The 4,875-nt window shown below is 57.1% G+C and overlaps 2 non-coding genes across 2 annotated transcripts; both read left to right on the top strand.

The window, feature by feature from the left end:
* Positions 1-1,928: 1,928 nt before the first annotated feature.
* LOC124750958 lies at positions 1,929-3,837 on the top strand. Its single transcript, XR_007012007.1, has one exon. It is a non-coding gene; the product is annotated as a small subunit ribosomal RNA (ribosomal RNA).
* A 351-nt stretch (positions 3,838-4,188) lies between these two features.
* LOC124750934 lies at positions 4,189-4,343 on the top strand. The gene has a single exon (XR_007011985.1). It is a non-coding gene; the product is annotated as a 5.8S ribosomal RNA (ribosomal RNA).
* The last annotated feature ends 532 nt before the right edge of the window (positions 4,344-4,875 follow it).

The following is a 4,875-nucleotide window of genomic DNA, read 5'->3' on the forward strand; positions in this document are numbered from 1 at the left end:
GCCTTAACCTAACCCATGTTGTGCCTTAACCTAACCCATGTTGTGCCTTAACCTAACCCATGTTGTGCCTTAACCTAACCCATGTTGTGCTCTTAACCTAACCCATGTTGTCGCCTTAACGTAACCCACGTTGTCGCCTAAACCTGCTCTGTAATTGTTATACGACTCGTTCAATTACTGTAGTGTTGCCCACCCGCAACCCTCGCAATATAGTTCGCTACTCGCACTGCCCGCACCCCTGTGTATCGCTTCATGTTAAACACCTTGCAAGTCTTGCTCACTTTCCACATGCTCCTGCTGTACACTGTAATGTGGATGGCAGCAGGACGTACATGCCGCCCCTCCCCACGTCCCCACCTTGCCCCCTGCCTTCGCAAGCTGGTTGGTGAGAAGTTTGCATGTTCAATGCCCTTCGCATGCGACGTACTCAGGCTACGTTGTGGTGCGGCCTGTGTCAACTGTCCGCTGATGTCGTACGCGTGAACCACAATCTGTACTGCACATTCGTCCTTATGTACTGAATGATACATCGTGGCACATGTGTGACCGCACAACGACTGCGCCCAAAAACGGCGGACCATACAGTGCAAATATTGTGCACGCAGCTACGTGTCGTCTCCCTATGAGAGCTGGATTGCAGTGTGGTACGCCATAGAGACGTGTGGGAGGAACGGACGCCGTGGATGGCGATCAGCATGAGCTGTCTGTTGATGTATTCGGACCTAGTCGTCTCTCCTCACACACCGTGATGGCATGGTGCACCGCGTTCCATATCTGCGACATGCTACAGAGGCCGGTTGACAGTCGTTCGAGCAATGGACATCGCATACGTACGGGGGCCACCTTCCACGTATTGTCTAGGCGTGCACATTTTGTTGCGTGTATGTGGGCAGACGTAGTGTGGCGTGACACCTGACACAGGCATGCAATAATCGTTGAAGTTGCAAATGGCGATGGACGCCTGCGTTTTCTGGTGAAGTTACGCAAATGAACAAATGGTAACCTGTTGTGGTGCGGTTGTTCTCGCTAGGGGTGAATCGGTGATGGCGACGATAGGTTGAGGTACTAACCGGTTGTTCCAGCGATACCCACCATGCCGACGAAACTGAACGGCATCTGGGTGTGAAGCGATACGCGGCGGTGGCTGGGTGGGACCGTCCCCGGCCGGTGAGGGGGCGCCTCCCGGCGTGCTGGCCGCGCGGTGCGTGGGCGCACGCGCTACAGCCGGCTGGTGGGGGCGGCCAGTGGCAGGCGCGCCGGCCGACGGACGCGGCAGGCGTCGCAGCTGCGCGCCGGCGCACCCTGCGCGCGGCGCCGTGCGGCCAAAGTAGGTCCTCGCGGGCCCGGTGCGAAGCGCGGTGGACATCTTCAGTGTGCTGGTCCGATTGAGGACTGTGTGCGTTGAGGATGCGCCGCCGCCCGGCGCTCGGCGCCGCGACGCCGTCTGCTGCTCGGTCGCCCCAGCGGTTCTCGCTGGTGGTTTGTATCGCAGCTGTGCGGATGTGTTGGCGCGTGCGCTGTGCTGGGAGAGTTCGCTTCGGCACCCAAGTGGGGCTTTTGTCCTTCTGTGGCGCTGGCGTTGGAGCTGCCGGTCACCGTAGGTGGCGCGTGTTGTCTCCCGCCGGCAATGCCACGACAGCACGCTCCCGGGCCTCTGTCGGCAGCGGCAAGCTCAGTTGGGAGCACGGGTGGTCGCACCGAAAGCGTCTACTCGCCTAACTCCGGGCGATTGCGCCTCTCTCGAACCCGACCAAGTACTTGGGACGGCGCTGCGCGCCGCCGGGACCTGAGAGGGTTTCGAGGTGTATTGTGCAGGGGAGCTCAGCCTCCTCCTGTTTGCAGAATGATTGAGCGGACGCTTGCGTGTTCGCGCGGGCCCCCGGGACACACTCCCGGGCGGCCGGCTGCTCAGCTCTAGTTGACGCAGCTCCCTGGTTGATCCTGCCAGTAGTCATATGCTTGTCTCAAAGATTAAGCCATGCATGTCTCAGTACAAGCCGCATTAAGGTGAAACCGCGAATGGCTCATTAAATCAGTTATGGTTCCTTAGATCGTACCCACGTTACTTGGATAACTGTGGTAATTCTAGAGCTAATACATGCAAACAGAGTCCCGACCAGAGATGGAAGGGACGCTTTTATTAGATCAAAACCAATCGGTCGGCTCGTCCGGTCCGTTTGCCTTGGTGACTCTGAATAACTTTGGGCTGATCGCACGGTCCTCGTACCGGCGACGCATCTTTCAAATGTCTGCCTTATCAACTGTCGATGGTAGGTTCTGCGCCTACCATGGTTGTAACGGGTAACGGGGAATCAGGGTTCGATTCCGGAGAGGGAGCCTGAGAAACGGCTACCACATCCAAGGAAGGCAGCAGGCGCGCAAATTACCCACTCCCGGCACGGGGAGGTAGTGACGAAAAATAACGATACGGGACTCATCCGAGGCCCCGTAATCGGAATGAGTACACTTTAAATCCTTTAACGAGTATCTATTGGAGGGCAAGTCTGGTGCCAGCAGCCGCGGTAATTCCAGCTCCAATAGCGTATATTAAAGTTGTTGCGGTTAAAAAGCTCGTAGTTGGATTTGTGTCCCACGCTGTTGGTTCACCGCCCGTCGGTGTTTAACTGGCATGTATCGTGGGACGTCCTGCCGGTGGGGCGAGCTGAAGGCGTGCGACCGCCTCGTGCGTGCTCGTGCGTCCCGAGGCGGACCCCGTTGAAATCCTACCAGGGTGCTCTTTATTGAGTGTCTCGGTGGGCCGGCACGTTTACTTTGAACAAATTAGAGTGCTTAAAGCAGGCAAGCCCGCCTGAATACTGTGTGCATGGAATAATGGAATAGGACCTCGGTTCTATTTTGTTGGTTTTCGGAACCCGAGGTAATGATTAATAGGGACAGGCGGGGGCATTCGTATTGCGACGTTAGAGGTGAAATTCTTGGATCGTCGCAAGACGAACAGAAGCGAAAGCATTTGCCAAGTATGTTTTCATTAATCAAGAACGAAAGTTAGAGGTTCGAAGGCGATCAGATACCGCCCTAGTTCTAACCATAAACGATGCCAGCCAGCGATCCGCCGCAGTTCCTCCGATGACTCGGCGGGCAGCCTCCGGGAAACCAAAGCTTTTGGGTTCCGGGGGAAGTATGGTTGCAAAGCTGAAACTTAAAGGAATTGACGGAAGGGCACCACCAGGAGTGGAGCCTGCGGCTTAATTTGACTCAACACGGGAAACCTCACCAGGCCCGGACACCGGAAGGATTGACAGATTGATAGCTCTTTCTTGATTCGGTGGGTGGTGGTGCATGGCCGTTCTTAGTTGGTGGAGCGATTTGTCTGGTTAATTCCGATAACGAACGAGACTCTAGCCTGCTAACTAGTCGCGTGACATCCTTCGTGCTGTCAGCGATTACTTTTCTTCTTAGAGGGACAGGCGGCTTCTAGCCGCACGAGATTGAGCAATAACAGGTCTGTGATGCCCTTAGATGTTCTGGGCCGCACGCGCGCTACACTGAAGGAATCAGCGTGTCTTCCTAGGCCGAAAGGTCGGGGTAACCCGCTGAACCTCCTTCGTGCTAGGGATTGGGGCTTGCAATTGTTCCCCATGAACGAGGAATTCCCAGTAAGCGCGAGTCATAAGCTCGCGTTGATTACGTCCCTGCCCTTTGTACACACCGCCCGTCGCTACTACCGATTGAATGATTTAGTGAGGTCTTCGGACTGGTACGCGGCATTGACTCTGTCGTTGCCGATGCTACCGGAAAGATGACCAAACTTGATCATTTAGAGGAAGTAAAAGTCGTAACAAGGTTTCCGTAGGTGAACCTGCGGAAGGATCATTACCGACTAGACTGCATGTCTTTCGATGTGCGTGTCGTGTCGCGCAACACGCTACCTGTACGGCTCGCCGTAGCCGTGCGCCGCGTGCGGAACCACGCGTGCCTCTCAAAACTAGCGGCAATGTTGTGTGGTACGAGCGCTGAAGCGCTGGAGCGGCTGGCCTGCGGCACCTGGCGCCTGGCGCCGGTTTTGAATGACTTTCGCCCGAGTGCCTGTCCGCTCCGGTGTGGAGCCGTACGACGCCCGTCGGCCGTGAGGCCGTTGGACACAGAACGCTGGAACAGGGGCCGCCACACGCCTCACTCCCGCCTATGCGACCGTCTCGAAAGAGACGGCGGAAACTGAGAAAAGATCACCCAGGACGGTGGATCACTCGGCTCGTGGGTCGATGAAGAACGCAGCAAATTGCGCGTCGACATGTGAACTGCAGGACACATGAACATCGACGTTTCGAACGCACATTGCGGTCCATGGATTCCGTTCCCGGGCCACGTCTGGCTGAGGGTCGGCTACGTATACTGAAGCGCGCGGCGTTTGCCCCGCTTCGCAGACCTGGGAGTGTCGCGGCCGCCTGTGGGGCCGGCCGCGTCTCCTCAAACGTGCGATGCGCGCCCGTCGCCTGGCGGTTCGCATACCGGTACTTTCTCGGTAGCGTGCACAGCCGGCTGGCGGTGTGGCGTGCGACACCTCGTACAACGACCTCAGAGCAGGCGAGACTACCCGCTGAATTTAAGCATATTACTAAGCGGAGGAAAAGAAACTAACAAGGATTCCCCCAGTAGCGGCGAGCGAACAGGGAAGAGTCCAGCACCGAACCCCGCAGGCTGCCGCCTGTCGTGGCATGTGGTGTTTGGGAGGGTCCACTACCCCGACGCCTCGCGCCGAGCCCAAGTCCAACTTGAATGAGGCCACGGCCCGTAGAGGGTGCCAGGCCCGTAGCGGCCGGTGCGAGCGTCGGCGGGACCTCTCCTTCGAGTCGGGTTGCTTGAGAGTGCAGCTCCAAGTGGGTGGTAAACTCCATCTGAGACTAAATATGACCA

Source organism: Schistocerca piceifrons, unplaced genomic scaffold (assembly GCF_021461385.2).
Source record: "Schistocerca piceifrons isolate TAMUIC-IGC-003096 unplaced genomic scaffold, iqSchPice1.1 HiC_scaffold_448, whole genome shotgun sequence".
NCBI classification, from domain to species: Eukaryota; Metazoa; Arthropoda; class Insecta; order Orthoptera; family Acrididae; genus Schistocerca; species Schistocerca piceifrons.